This window comes from Perognathus longimembris, chromosome 7 (genome assembly GCF_023159225.1).
Source record: "Perognathus longimembris pacificus isolate PPM17 chromosome 7, ASM2315922v1, whole genome shotgun sequence".
Taxonomy (NCBI): domain Eukaryota; kingdom Metazoa; phylum Chordata; class Mammalia; order Rodentia; family Heteromyidae; genus Perognathus; species Perognathus longimembris.
In genome coordinates this window covers 8,794,722-8,811,181 of record NC_063167.1, presented here as the reverse complement: position 1 = coordinate 8,811,181, position 16,460 = coordinate 8,794,722, and positions in this window count along the sequence as shown.

Genomic DNA, 16,460 nt, shown 5'->3' with positions numbered 1-16,460 from the left:
CTGTTTCTTGGTTTCTGATTCTTTTTATGTTAAATGGACGTTTTCTGTTTGCCATCTTTCTACCCTTGTTATTTCTCTAATAACATATTTTAAGGTATTTTCTTAGTGGTTGTCATGGGGATTGCAATTAGCATCTTAATGTAAGACAATATAAGTCAAACAAATGTTAGCTTAATCTTAATAGTAAACAGAAACACTGCTTCAAATAAAATACCATTCCCTTCTCTGTACAATTACTGTAATACAAATTACATATTTACATATCGTAAGGCATTGATAGTTTTATCATTATTGCTTTATGTGGTTGTCTTTTAAATTAGATAGGTGATAAAAAATAAGTACAAAAATTCCATTTATGCTGTCTTTTATATTTGCCTGCACAGTTACTTTTATTGGTGGGAATCAGTAATTCCTTATTTGTTTATTTCTCATAAAAGCTTGATGTTCAGTTTTTTGGAATACCAAGAATCCCATGTGCCACTGCATGTCAACAAGGTCATCTTCAGACAGCTGACTTTCCAACCGGGGGACAGAGATATCATTTTTATTATTATAGTCTACTAGATACTCCTTATTTGAACTAATCTCTTATCTCCTAGTTTAGGAGATAATTTGAATTACAGACTTCAGTTCGCTTACAGACGAAACAGATTCTTTCTCATTCCTTCTGTTGAGTCTCATTGCTTTCTCCAGGACTAGGCTGGCCCTAGTGACTTGACTAGTAAAATGACAGAAATAACACTTGAGTTCTCTGAGACGAGGTCTCAAGAGCCCGTGGCTTCAGCTTGGCATCCTGGAATGCTTGTTCTGGGGACCCGAAGCCACCATACCGGTTCTCCTCGTGCCTTCCAGGCCAGTGCCGATGGTCTGGGTGAGAATCCAGCAGAGCCCAGCCCTCCAGCCATCCCCACCAAGTGCCAGACTGGACTGGAGTTGCCTGGGGCCCGCCATGTTAACTCCTTTCCTGGCACTTCAGCAGTCCACCACCATCTCTTCTGACGCCCTCTTCGGATGCCACGGAAGACAGAGATACGGCCATTCACGCCTGGTTGATAGCTTGACGCACTGGCCACAAGCTTTTACACAGCAGCGGCGGCATTTTAAGCCATGGGTTCGGCGCACAGTTTGCTAAATAACGAAACACAAAACCAAGGAGGCCAGGCGTCTTTGCTCATCTGGACGGGACAGAAGGAAGTGCTGGAAACTTCTTTTCTACCAGGACTCACGTGCCAGCCAGGGCCACCCAGGCAGGTAATGAGAACAGATGACTGCTCTGGGAGGGGAGGGGGATGATTTGGGATTTATGCAGATCAGAGCGTATCTGTCATGTCTGGAGAGGAAGCCCACTTCGTTGCCCTGGGGACCCATGTCTCGTACTGCCAGACTTTTTCAGAGCAGTTGGGTTGTTCATGTAAAACCCTTATTTGTTTCGGCACGCTTCCATAAGCCAAGTGCCCCGCACGGGTGGGCGGTGCTTTCTTCACAGCTTCTGGTTTGTGAACTCAGCTCTGTCCATCACAGGTGACTGGCAGCGCAGGGAGGAACCAGGCTGTGTTGAGGTCCCGCCCTGTGCTGATGTCTCAAAGCCACCTGGAGTCCCCTCAAAGACCTCTCAGACTGGTGATCCTCCTGGGATTTCTTAGATTCAACTGATATAAACCAAGACCACCCAAGGGCCTCCTCAGACTCTCAGAAGGAATTTTCCAGAACCAGCAGGGCTGCTGCTCACACACCTCTGGGAAGGCCTGGGTCACCACCAGTCAGGGCTGGAGAGAAATCTCTGCCAGAGCTCCGTGGAGGGCAGTGGGACTTTGATCATTTTAATTTAACTTAATCCACCGTTATTGGATTTGTGCCCCATTTTTATGGAGAGGCACATAATTCAAGTGCCCCCTACCCTGTCCACCAGAACTTATTGGGGTGACATAGCCAATAATCAGCTTAGTTTGCCTGTCTCTCCAGACTTGACACGTGCGATCTGGTTGACATGAGCTCATCTCCCTTCTCTTGAAGCAGCAGCACGAATTCTTGTACATCACCTAACTAGGCCAGAATACAGGTGTGTCTCTCGGGGGGTGGGACCTGCACTCGGCAGAGCCCCAAACCATCAGCACCTTCACAGAAGTAAGAGCAAACAGAGTTCAGTGTGTGTGCGTGTGTGTGGATGTGGTATATGGTGTGTGTATGGTATATGTGTGTGCACACGTGGGTGTGGTGTATACAATGTATGTGTATGGGGGTTGTAGGGTGTACAACTCTGGGCTACTTCCAGATAGGAATTCTGGGGACCACATCTCAGTCCCTTGGGAACTGATGGTAGCTGTAGTCTCTTTCCTCCCCTCCCCTCCCCCCTCCTCCCTTCCTCTTCACTCCTCTTCCTCCTTCTCTCTCCCTCTCCATCCCTCTCTCCTCCTTCTCTCTCTTCCCCCCTTCTCCCTCCTCCTTTCTCTGACTGTCTGTCTGTCTGTCTGTCTATCTCTTTACAGAGAAGAGGCACTTGGTGTTTGGCAGAACCATGGGAGCACAGTGGTACCCAAAGCTCAGTATTTCCGAGGTTTGGGGGCACCCCTGGCTGATAGCTATCAGGGCGAGTCCCATTTGTATCTCGACTTTACCCAGCTGTTCAGCACCCCTCGCTGTCTGAAGTGGTGTAGGGTCATGTGTGGTGATGTTCCGTTCCTCGTGGAGAAGGGACAGCAGACTCTCTTGCTGGATTCCAGATGCAGTGAGGTCGCAGGCTTTCCTTACAGATGGCAGCGGCCACTTCTGCCAGGCCCCAGAGCTGCCTGAGCGCCATCATCACAAGAAGACCACGGCGTTCCGTCCTGGCATTGGGCCCGTGGTCTGCCCTTGACTCACTGCATGGTCTCTGGAAAATTCTCAACCACACACTGGCCAAAGGCAAGGATGTTGTGTGCCTCCTCAAGATCGGGTGAGTGGAAAATGTTCCTGGTGCACCAGGAAGATGCCGTAGAGAAAAGGAGATAGAGGTGACTGAGCTCCACTCCCCAATCCCAGGTCTGTAATGCTCCCAAGTCCTGAGCTCCCTGAGAGCTGAAAGGCCACGAGTAGAAAGAAAATCCCACTCCATGAAACTCTGTTTCATGCACAAAATTATTAAATTATGAAGCTGTATAAAAATCACCTGTTGGTGTAGAGTAGTTATGAAAAACATCAATTTTATGGTTGAACATGGGTCCCATTCTCAAGATCGTTAATTATGTGTTATGGGGTTAGAAATGTTATAGGGTTCGAGAGAGGGAGTCCCCGTCCCTCCAAGAGTCCACCACTCAGAGACAGTCTCAAGCAAACAGATGGATTTATTGGGGAAGCAGAAGGCGAACTGACCGGCCAGGGACGCAGCGCAGACTCGGGAGCTGAAACTGCGACTGTGAAAAGCGGGCTGACCCGCCAGGGACACAGCGCAGACTCGAGAGCCGCCACCGTGCCTAGGAGCAGTCCTCAAATTGGGGTTTATAAGCGTAAAAGCGTAGCACAGATGTAGGGGGTTGATGCGGGGGTGGGTAGAGCAAGCAACAAACAAGTTAAGCAAGCCCTTTACAGAAGCAGAATTTTGGGGTCAGGCTGACCTAATAATCAAGATAGAGTCCGCTCTATTCCCCCCACCATTTCCTACCATGTCTCCCCAATCAAGATGGAGTCAGCTCTACAACATTATGCACTTGTAAACATTCCATAATCCAATAAACAAATGAATAAATGAAGGAAGAACACTACAGGCCCCAAGCAATCCAAGCACACCCTGTGTGTGTCTGTTCTCCTTCCATGGCCCTGTGTCGGGTATTCTGCAGAGCGGATTTTGGTGAGGAAGGAACTTAGCACCTTATTCCCACGTCTTGGCTTGTGGGATAAGGAGGTGTCTTGGGCAGGGTGTGGAAGGACATTAGGGAGGAGATGGTGGGAGAGGAACATTCCAGGCCTCAGTGAGTAAGAGTTGATTGGCTACCTGCAGGCCAGGGTGCAGCCCCCAGAGCAATGCCCAAACCCTTGTTTACAGATCAAGATGCTCCTGTGTCAGTGCTCTCATGAGCCAGGAAGGCCCAAACATCCATCCTGGGGTTTGGGTAGGAAAGCGAGAGAGGAAGGACTAAGTATCCTGAGCTCCTGGTCAGATGGCGTCTCCCAGTGCGGAGGCTCCTCTTGCTTTCCACTCCACAAACGCAAGGACGCCCATTACCAGTTCACGGGCCTCAGGGCCAAGCAGCTAAGAACCTTCAAGACTAAGAAATTCAGGACTTTGAGAACTACTCCTACCAAATGATTGGAGGCCATGGGCAAGGAAAAAAACCAACAACAACCTAACTTGCAACAGATACCTGTGGCTCATGCCTAGAACTGTAGCTACTTGGAGTGGTGGCGGGGGGGGGGGGTGGCGGAGAGCTGAGATTTGGAGGATGGAGGTTTGGGACCAGCTCCCTCAGTAAAGTTGGTGAGATTTCATCTCTAAAATAAACAGCACAAAGCAGGGCGGGAGGCATGGCTCAAGTGATAGAACGCCAGCCTGAAGAAGCAAGTCAGGTGAGCACAAAGTCCTGAATTTAAAGACAGAAAATGGATGTGCTATTCCTGTGTTCAAGGCCGTACGTACTCGGTGAGTGTTCATTAATCATGTGACTCTGGTTTCTGTGGGGTCATCTGAATGCATGGGAGAAGAAGGAAGAGGGAGGGTGGGAGGGAGGGAGGAAAGAAGAAGGAAGGAAGGAAAGGAGGAAGGAAGGAAAGAGGAAGGAAAGGAGGAAGGAAGGAGAAAGGAAGTAAGGAAAAAGGAAGGAAGGAGAAAGGAAGGATATACAGAAATGGAAGCCATTGTTTCCTTCCTGTCCTCCCTACCAGTACAAATACTACCTTGTTCTATGCTGTGCTATGTTCTATGTGCTCTACTGTTCTGTGCTGTGCTACTCAGGCGTGTGCTCGTGTTGCAGTAGACAAACGCCCCTGTCTGTCCTTGGAAGCCGGATCCCTGGTCCTTCTGCTGCTGAAAGGGTGCTGGGCCACCATCTCCTGCTGTCGTTTAGTGTGGCCGGTGACTTTCTCAGGTCATCCTTCCATGCGTGCCCACAGCAGACATTACGAATCGATGGTGGCATGCTTTCCCGCTGAGCTAGAACCCAGCCTCTGTGCCTTTCATGACACAGCTGTCTCGGCAGCCAATACCAATTGACTGGGATTGGTATAAGAGATCAAAATGACATGGGGCTGGGAATATGGCCTAGTGGTAGAGTGCTTGCCTTGTATATATGAAGCCCTGGGTTCGATTCCCCAGTACCACATATACAGAAAACGGCCAGAGGTGGCGCTGTGGCTCAAGTGGCAGAGTGCTAGCCTTGAGCAAAAAGAAGCCAGGGACAGTGCTCAGGCCCTGAGTCCATGGCCCAGGACTGGCAAAAAAAGAAAAAAAAATGATGTGTCATCTTAATCTAAACCTTATCTTCTCCCTGTTAATGTGAGGAGGGAGACAGTGTGGTGATTGGCTCACATTTTCTTTCTGCCCCTTGCTCACGAGGTCTGCTTCACATGAACCAACAAGCTGGGGCTCATGGCAGAATAACACGCAGAACAAGGAGTACAAGAGACCTCAGTCTGTGCACACTCATACACGAGCCTGTGTGAGCACAAGCTTGCACGTGCACACACTAATTCCCATGGCAGCAGGAGGCCTGGGGTCACTGGGGAACCAGAATTGAGGAGGTTTACAGGGGAACCCGCTGGCGGGGGGAAAGGGGGAGATCATATACCAGGGGTGTCTGTTTCTCTCTGGATTTAGGCTTAGGAAATGGGCCAAAGCCTCAGAGAGTCCAATCGCCAGAGAAGCAAGAGCCAGGCCACCCACTTTGACCAAGGGTGAGGGGGGGCAGGGTGTGTGTGTGTGTGTAGTTAGTGGGGTTGCCATAGCAACCATCTTCCTTGAGTTGGGAATTTTCAGAGTTGGCCAACTTAATACCCTTCTCAAACGGAGTCTAATGTTTGAATCAGATGTGATTTGGGGATTGCTTCCTCATTCATTTATTAACGTATCAAATAAATATTGATTGTATGCCTACTAATCACCCGGCCAGGTGCAGTGTCAGAGAGACCCCCAGAGGCTGTTGGGAAGATTGAAACAAACTTGAAGTTGTCATGAAATCGGATGAGGTCCCAGGGGAACTCCAGGAAACAAAGGCCTGTATTTACAGAAACACACGCCTGGATCTCACCAGGTGGTTTCAACTCACTTGTGATCCTAAAGGTAGTTATGGCAATGTTCATTTCTAACTTGACTCTTGAGAGACAAGACCTAGGACCCAAGCAACACCCAGGCACCCAATCAACAGGGAGGACTGGTGTTTGTTGAAATTGTATCTGTTCAACAATCTATTGTGATTCATTCTAAATGAATCTCTTTCTTCAACAGCATTTGGGTACAAGAGAGCTCACAGAAAGCCACCATTGCAGACACCTAGTCCCTTACCCAGAAGGCCATTGGTTTGAGCAACTTGTCATATCTGTGTGACTAGCTCATTTCTAAAGCATACTTATACTTTAAAAAAAAAAGACCTTAAGCTGTCCCTGTGAGATTGGAGCAAACAAGAGCGATTATTATTAGAGGCTTTTCATGGAATAGAATGGAACAGGTCAGATATACTTAGGGAATTGTTGACTCTTCCAGATAATGGTTCATGTTCACAGAAATAAGTGAACCTTCTCAATCCCGGGTGAAAAAGAGAATTTGGTAATTTTCCAAGGCAGGAGGCCCCGAAGTCTCTGGCAACAGCACTAAGTACCCTTGTTTGTGAAACACAGCCTCCACGAGGACTCGGGGGGGGGCTGCACCTCTGGACCCCCCACTCCATACCCATGCTGTTCCCTCCCACGCAGCATTTTGGAGTACTTTGTCTCTGTCCTGGCGTCTCTCTTCCTCTTGGATGGCTATTTCTGGGAGGCCCATTTCTCAGTCCTAACCAGTTTTGTGGCAATAAAGCAACAGATAATGAATACACACCTCTTTAGTTTCTTCTAAGATCAAGTATGGCCAGAATCTCCACAATCCAGAGGAGATGGAACTCTATTGTATACCAAAAGACCAAGTAGAACAGGTGATTTATTTGTCGGTGAGCCATCTTCAATTATGTATTTGCTGCACAGCTAGTAGGAGTCATTTATGTATCCAGTCAAGAGATAATGGCTGATTCCTCATTAACTAGAAGAAAGAAGAAAGACTGCATCTGTTGGGTGGGCTAGACAGATGAATACATATGTACTGTCTTTGATAATGATACAGGGCAGAAGGCTCCAGAAAAGTTTGGGAATTCAGAAAACCATCCAATAGTGTCTGTAGTTTGTTGGAATCTTATGGAAGAGAGAAAGAAACAGGGAGGATATCCTCCACAGAGAACTGGAACTTGATATTTTTATGGCAATGGGAGCGGATGTACGGTTGGTGAAGATACTAAATGGCATATAAAATATGAACTAAGTGTTAGATGATTTTTCATCATTAGAAGAAAACTATTGGAGGTTTTTTTTTTTAGTGTTCTCTAGATTCCCATGACTTCCTAAAAAAAGGATTACACTCAATGAAACAAGGCAAAATGAAACAAGCAAACAGAAACCACCAAAAAAAAAAAAAAAAAACAAAAAAACCCCACCCTCTGCTTTCATTCTGTGAGGGGGAACTTAACGCCTCTTTCCCAGTCCCCTGCTCCACAGCAAGAAAATTAACCCTAAATACCCCAGTTCTTGTCTTCTTCCACCCTATTATCCAGTAAAAGGCAAGGGCTCATTGCACATGGAACATTCTAGCACCTCACTAAGACACTGTCTTGAAATTGTGTGCTGTAAAATGGATGTCTTTGTTGGGCATGGTCATAGAAGTTTTATGGCATTTGCCTCCCCTCTCTCCTTTCCTTACCCCATTCCCTATTTTGCTCTGGTCTGGGCTCGTGGTAGATAGATTCCTTGAGTACAGGACGCACATGGTTGAACACGCTTGACATCCGTGCTAGACCATATGTCTCAGACGAATACTTTTACTCTTAAGACTAAATTTGGTACGTGCCATGTGGTAGTTGTTGCCGTTATTGTTTTTAATTAAGCTGTAATTGGAAATTTGCACTCTCAATGATTACTTTTATACTGTGGCTTTAGAGGAACACTTTTTAACAAGTCTCTCGTAATAGAGAAATATTTCTTTCTATTCATGTTTCCATTGAAGAGGGGGAAATTAAAAGCAGACCAAAGGAGGCACACATTTAGAAAAGGTCAGGAATCGAAAAGCATCCGCTCCTGGTCCATTGGTTGTCTAGCCGCTGGAGGCCTTTAAGTCTGTGACTTCGGCGACAGGCATCAAGAAGGGTTTTCCTTGAGACTCCTGGGAGTCCCCCTGAAGCTCCATTCTCCCCCTGCTGAACTTGGGCTGATTGGAACTTAGCTGGAGCAACTGCACATGCGAGGAGAGGGCCCAGGGCCAGGCTGTCAGGTTATTCTGTCAGCTAAGCATGCTCACTCAAATCCGATTCCTTCCCACACACCTATGCCACTCTGCCTGCCCTACCACTTGCCACTCCACATCATCCCTCAGTCCCAGGCCAGTTGACTGCCCCCCCCCTGCCCCCCAGATCTCTGCACAGCCTGAAGTTCAAACCCTAAAGGTCCGTTGGGACTGATTCCTGGGACCGGGGTGGGGGGCTCTTTGACTGTTCTCGTTGCTCAGCCTGGACCATGCTTAGACAAATGAATTCTCTTGGGTCGAAGAAAAGCCAAATTTGAAAAAAGAGAGCATGGAATGAGCTCTCATGACCAGATGTGTTAGCGATGCCTGAGCTTGCCAGGGGCTCTGGGGAAAGTCCTTCCAAGATCAGAAGTTCGGAGATGGACATGTACCAGGGCAGGCTGGCCAGTGAGACAGGGTGGACACCGATTACCTTTGCACAGCACAGGGACAGGGGCCAACAAGAGGCACATGCTAACAACAGATCTGAAGTCAGGCGCCGGTGGCTCACACCTGTCATCCTAGCTACTCAGGAGGCTGAGATCTGAGGATCACTGCGTTAAAGTCAGCCCAGGTAGGAAAGTGCATGAAACTTTAAAAAATTATTTAATTTTTAATTGTGATATACAGATATACAGAGGGGTTACAGTTACATAAATCAGGTACTTCCTGCACGAAACTCTTATCTCCAAATAAACACCCAAAGGCCAGAAGTGGAGCTGTGGCTAAAATGATGGAGTGCCAGCCTTGACCAAAACAAGCTAAGGAACATTGTCTAGGCCCTGAGTTCAAGCCTCAGTACTGGCACAAAAAAAGCAAAACAAAACAGAAATAAAACAAACAAAAACCTCACCAGATCTGAGGGCATTGAGTTCAGAAGTAAGGCTGTTGTCTTGCACCTAAGAGGCCATGAGTTTGATCCCCAGCGTTACAAAAACAAATAACAACAAAAGCTAATGAGGAAACCATTGAAACAAAGGAAATATTGTAACGAGAGACAAAACATGCATCTGTCTCATTTATTTTTGCAAGCTCTAAAGTCTTTCCTATTCATCAGCTAATGCAATTGAACATAAAGGAGGGAGGCGTAAAAAGGAAGAGAACAAGATCAGTAACTATGGCCAGATACCGAGCACCAACAACCCAGCAGGCTCTTTCCCTGGCTTGCCTCATCCACCCAGGCAGGAATTCCTTCCCTTACCCCGTTAGGCAGGCATTTACTTTAAGAGAATGGGACTCCAAGGCATAAAAGCGAAGAGTGCATGTCCCCAGTGGAATAATGGAGAGCCAAACCCAGGGTGGCCTTCCCAAGAAAGGTGGCTAGAATTCTGCCGCATTCATTCATCCGGTCAAGTCACTCCCTGCTCCCTCCCACTCCTCATCTGCCTACTGCTGAGGCGTGTCTTCTGCCCATCTTTCAACCCAGATCGATTCTGCCTTCCGGTCAACCTTCCCTCAGCCATCCACCTGCTCGGATGTCTTCCTCCAGCACCCAATCTGTACCTGTCGGTTACGCACAATTGAGCACCTTATTATATTGGTGGAAAAATGTGGTAATGCAGAGTTCTGCCTTATTTCTTCATCATGTTTTGCAGGGTGTATGAATCTTCAGCTTCTCCTGCCCTGGCGTGGTGCCTCCAGGATGGGCTATCAGCCTTTTTTTGCCCTTGGGTTTGGATTTGGAGTCAGGACTAGACTCTACATCATACGTTCATCAGGTTCCCAGGCCTTTGAACTTGGAGTAGAATTCTGCCACCTTTTCTCCTGGGTCTTTGGGTTTATCAATTGCAGGTTTTGAGGACTTCTCAGCCTCCATTATCATAAGCGTTTATGAGCAATCCCTTAGTGGCTACCTTCATCTCTGTCTATAACTAACAGTCAATTTGTCTCTCTCTCTCTTTCCCTTCAGACCATTGACTAGTTCGATTCTTTTAATTCTGTTCTCAGAACACACCTGGCCTAATGCATCCAGCCCACTTGCAGCTCTGCGGGCCCAGAGACTTGCCATGATCTTGCCATTGCTTTCCATTGGTTTCCATCCTTTGTGACCATACGCTCCCTCAAAACACTAAGCCCTCATCCCAGCATGGATTCATTAGTAAGTCTGAATCTTGCTCACATCGTTTTCAGGGACTAGTAATATGATGGATGCCGTAGGATGGACGACCCTGGGGTTTCACCTGGGGTGTACAGCAGCCGATCTTCCTCTTCCCTCACTCTGCTTTCCAAGCCCGAGCAGCCTGCCCTGCTTCAGCTGCACTTAGTGCTCGGGGTTCGTGTGATGTGGAGATGTGGTGTTTGGACGGTTCCCATGCTTCTGCACTGGCTGTGACAATGACCCTGTCTCGTGGCTGCTCCCGTGGGCGCCCATCCTGAAGTCACAGCCTCTTTCTCGGATCCAGCAGGACTCCAGCATGAGGTCTGGGGGACGGTGGTGGGAAGGGTAGGGAAGGGCGGAGAGTGGAGGGAAGACCTGGCGACAGCGCCCTCGGTCCCACATCTCCTAGAGCCTGCTGCGGCTCCTTTTTGCATGAGAGACTTTACAAATTGGAGGCAGGCACAAAACGATAAAGCTTTCCCAAGGGAGGCCATTAAGAGTTAAACTGGGCAAAGTTCTTTTGCCTATGATTTCACTTCAAGCTGGAAATGGATCCCATCTTAACATTTTTTTTTCCCAAGCGGAGAGCCAGAGGGGGCTCATTAAACTCCACTTACATTTTTTTTTCCCCCAAGTGCATTTGAAATAGTAGCGATGAGGTCAAGGAAGCTGCATCTCTTGGTAGCCACCTGATGCTTGAACAACAGCCGGCAGGAGGCTTCCTGGCCTAGACAGCTTTCTGGTTTCTAGGCGAAGATCACCCGATTCCAGGCGCCCCTGGACCCTAGTAGAATTCATCAAATAACCCTCACAGTAATTTCTGGTTTTGCCAATTTCCTCCTGAGAAATACCAGTGCTAAGGGGAACAGCTCTGAGCCCTGCCACCTCTCAGAAGATGTCCCGGTTATGCACATGCATCATTTTGCCTCGTTTTAGTTAGAACAAGGGCTCTAGTCCCACAGTCCAGAAAGCACGAGCCCTGGTCCCCACCCCGAAGAAGAGGCCTTGAGCTGGAGGCCCGGGTTAAGAACATCCTCTGAGTCCCTAAGGGTGGTGGCTTAAGATCCCTGGTTCTCGCTATGATCTCGCCTTCTCTCATGGATAGATACCCAAAGAGAAAAGTGAGGGACACCAGGAGGGGGGGGGTGCCCTCCCACAGGCACAGAGAGGGAGAATCAAACGTCCAGATTGCTGGAAAACTGGGGGCCCACCCCGAGTGATGGGGCCCATGCGGCCTTCCAGGGCTGTCGGCTTTAGAACCACTAAAGAAATGCTTTCCTTTAGGCCTCCTGGCTGAGGTGCCTGTGGTAGTGGGGGGGACCTAGGGGGATCACCCCCGGAGATGGGGTGAGGTCTAAAACCAAGCCATTTCCCACCGTTCTCCTCTCCTCGGGTTAGGTTCTTCGGCAATGAACACAGCCATCGTGACTGCTGGAGGAGCTCCAGGGCCACCTTGGGACTTGAACCAGGGCACCCAGCCTGTGAACAAGGCTGCTTTCTAAATGGTGAGCGAGTGGCGACCACTGTCACAGCACCGAGGATGTCAGCGTCCACCATTCCGGGATGGGCCACCCACTGCTCGCAGCAAACACAGACGGCACCCCGCTGGACACTTCAGCCTCAGCCTATCCTGGGCCATGGTTCCCCGGTGGGACTAAGCCCCAGTGGTTCTCAGGGAGTCCTCCCCCCCATGTGATCCCCGCCTTCTCGGCTGCCTTCCCTTCCCTACCCGCCCCCCAGTCAAGCTTCTGGGGACCACCATAGCCATGTGCTATGAGCAGAGATTGTGCTCAGCTTACCTGCTCGTAACCCACCAGCGCCAGGCTGGAGAAAGGGGTTGGCAGGGTTGGTTCTCTGTGAGGACCAGGGAAAGGATCCGAGGCTGGCCCTAGTCCCTGCTCCGGAGTCTCCCCGGCCATCACGGCACGTCTGTCCTGTGCCTGCGCTCTCTCCCTCCCCCGAGTGCTCTGCCCGCATCTCTCTCTGTGTCTGTGTATGTGTCTCTTTCTTCCTCTGCCTCCGTGTCTTTCTCTGTGACTCTGTCACGGTGTCTCTATGCTCCCTCTGTTTGTCTCTGTCTCTGACTCTCTCTGTCTCTATGTTCTCTGTTTCTCTGTCTCTGTCTCTCTGCCTCTGTGTCTTCATTTCTCTGTGTCTCTGTCTCTCTCTATTCTCTCTGTCTGTTTCTGTGTCTTTTATTTGTGTCTCTGATTCTGTCTGTCTGTCTGTCTCTCTCTCTCTCTCTCTGATTATTTGGCTTCACATTTCTCCCTTCTGTTCTGGCTCACCCGGTGACCTCACTGTAATTCCACTCAAGGCTTTTATTTTTTGCCAGTCCTGGGCCTTGGACTCAGGGCCTGAGCACTGTCCCTGGCTTCTTTTTGCTCAAGGCTAGCACTCTGCCACTTGAGCCACAGCGCCACCTCTGGCCATTTTCTATATATGTGGTGCTGGGGCTTCATGTATACGAGACAAGCACTCTTGCCACTAGGCCATATTCCCAGCCACTCAAGGCTTATTTCAGCCTAACAATGCTCCGAGAGACTGAGGGTTACCCTCTGACGTTGGGAGGCTTAGCCAACCATGCACACTAACCTGCTGTGACTACACCCATGTTTGCCAGTCTGTTTTCAGACAACTCCAAATAAGACAGGAATGTGAGGCTAGTGCTGTGATTTTATATATTATTTAATATACATGTATAATTCATATATATTCATTCATAATTTATCATTTATATAAATATACATTATATAAATGCTGGGGCTCTTATTTAAAAGTGAGGTTTTTTTTGGTGCAGAATACATCCTAACTTGAGGTCATGAAGGAATCTCACCCACCCCAGAAAATATACTCCAGTTTTCAGCCCATGGGGGTCCCTGTGGTTCCTAGATAGCTGGGTGACTTATACCCAGCACAGTAGAGAATCTGGAAAGGTGGGGCTGGGGATATGGCCTAGTGGCAAGAGTGCTCGCCTCGTATACATGAAGCCCTGGGTTCGATTCCCCAGCACCACATATATAGAAAACGGCCAGAAGTGGCGCTGTGGCTCAAGTGGCAGAGTGCTAGCCTTGAGCAAAAAGAAGCCAGGGACAGTGCTCAGGCCCTGAGTCCAAGCCCCAGGACTGGCAAAAAAAAAAAAAAAAAAAGTCTTATGAAATGAGAACCGCTCTGTACAAAAGAAATAAAATTTTTTTTAAAAAGGTGATCTTGTTTTTGGGGGGTGGGGGGGGTGCCAGTCCTAAGGCTTAAACTCGGGGCCTGGGTGCTGTCCGAGTGCTTGTGTGCTCAAGGCTGCCGCTCTGCCACTTGAGCCATAGTTCCTCTGGGTTGTTTTTGGTGGTTAATTGAGAGATGAGAATCTCACAGCCTTTCCTGCCGAGGCTGGCCTCACACCACCATCCTCTGATCGCAGCCTCCTGAGTAGCTGGGGTTACAGATGTGAGCCACGGGTGCCTGCGTAAGATTTTTTTTTTTTAATTATCAAAATAAACCCAAATGTTACACAGGAATTTGATGGCGAGATATAGAGCAGCTGCTTTTGGGGAGGCTGAATTGGGAGACTTCACTAGAAAGGCAGTGACGGCAAGCGGACACATGTCCCCCAAAATCTTGCAACCTTGTGTGCACTTTTTTTTTTATTCTGTTAGGAAACGGAGTCATGAGGGTAGGAGAGTCAAGAAAGAGCAGAAGAGCCATCTCAACAAACCAGATCCACTCCAGTGGCGCGCTGAAGAGGGACGCCATGGTGACCCAAGGAGTCAGGTGACAGGAGGCTTGGTGCAATGACCTCTGGGGAGGCGGGGCCTACACAGGGTCATGGTCGGGGGCAGGGTCACCCAGAGCTCCAGAGTTCAAAGGGTCTCCAGAGTTCATGGTACAGGTCTGGCAGGTCCAGTAACCTATTGTCCAAGTCTCTGTCCTTGCTTTTAGAAACTCAGGCCATCACCTAGGGGTGGAGGTAGGATTTCACCTCCATCTACCAAGAAGCCAAGACGGCACCAATTAGACCCAGTATCCGTATTCCAAAAGGACAACGGAACCTTAAGAAACTCCTTTATCCCAAGGGCAAAAGGAGGGTTGCTGACCCCCCCTGTACAACTCGCCAGAAAAGCAGCCCATGTTGGCAATAGGAAGCCCCCCCTCCCCCCACAGCAATCAGAATCCTAAGGCAGGAAAACAGCCTGGGTCCTGGGAATCGGTGAGGTGCAGGTAAGGAGTCTACGTCTCTGTGGGAAGCCGGGAGTCGCTGAGCAGTAGCTTCTGCCGTGGAGAGCACACTCTCTCCTCTATTAATGACACCCCCACCTTATCTTCCCATCCCAGTGAATGTGACAACTGTGCCCCCATCAGAGCCCCTGCAGGAGGGGCAGAAAGGCCAAGGGCCTCCCTGCACTGGGTCTCTTCCTGCTCTTTGCAAAGGACGAAGGGGCTCCGGGTAGAATGATTTCCATTTGCAAATGGGATGGACTGCTCTTGATTTATTTTTTATCACTAGAGTAACGCGCCATCCTCCATCTCTGTAGGTGTCTTGGGTCTTATCTTCCCAGAGCCTTTGGCCCACGGAGGTAGACTGCAGGCTGAAACTTAATTAGGCGGCGTTTGAAGATTCGGTGGTCCTTCTGGCAGTCTGCCATCTTATCTCTTGGTGCAGAAATGCTCTCTGGGGAGCTGTTCCCACGGACCACTGGGGCCCGGTGGGGGCGGGGCGGGGCTAGAGATTGATCCAGGATTTGCAAGACAAAATAATGCACAATGAAGCCTCCTTTCTTTCTATATACTCGGTGGGAAGCCCAGGTCACCTCTGGGAGAACCAAATATGTCAGCTTTGCAAGCAGTCCTAAAGGTTATATGATTCCAGGAAAGCATCTGGCTAGGAGGAAAAGAGGTAGGGACAGGAGAGAGACTTGATTGGCTGGGCTTGTCTAACCTACCCATGACCCTCTCTGGCTGTTCATTCATTACCCTGGCATCCACTACGGCAGGAGACAGAGCATCAGCTGGCTTGTGGTGCCTCTAGGCCAATTAGATAGCATCACCCCTTCCTCATGGGAACAAAACCTGGCTGGATTTTAGCTCTCAATCGCTTCTCGCTTACCCCACTTGCTCATTGCAGAACCTGGGCAACTTTTCATGGCAGCCCTTGGTGTTATCTCCGTGTTTTAAGGCTTAAAAGGTAAACTAGCTTGTGCAACATCACTTTATCTTATAGTTCCCTTAACTCACTTTCTACCATCTTACCCAATAACAACAAATTCCCTTTTGTTAAATAAAAAAGTTACACTTAGTGTGTCTCACTCAGCCAGGAAATGATGGAACCCAACTAGGCACTGGTAGTTTAAACCTGTAATCCCAGTTAGTTAGGAAGCTGAGATCTGAGGAGGAATCACGGTTTGAAGCCAGACCAGGTAGACAAATCTATGAGATTCTTATCTCCAGTTTCCCAACAAAAAGCTGGAAGTGGAGTTATATATAACTCAAGTGGTAGAGGACCAGACTCGAGCAAAAAAGCCAAGGCGAGATTATAAGGCCCCAAGTTCAAGCCCTAGTACAGGCACACAAAAACAGTTATACTTGCTGGGTGCTGGTGGCTCATGCCTGTAATCCTACCTACTCAATGGGCTGAGACAGGAAGATGGCTGTTTAAAGGCAGCCTGGGCAGAAAAGTCGATGAGACTCTAACTTCAGAATAATCACCTAACAGCCAGGCTGGAAGGGATGCTCAAGCGGCAGACTGCCATCTCAAGCTGAGAAGGCCCCGAGTTCAAGCCCTGGTACCGGTGTGTGCAAACACACCTGCACCCAGAGGCATGCACGCACAGTTTCTCTTAATGGAAGCACACATCTTTCTTTTCCCATTCACATCCCCAACAC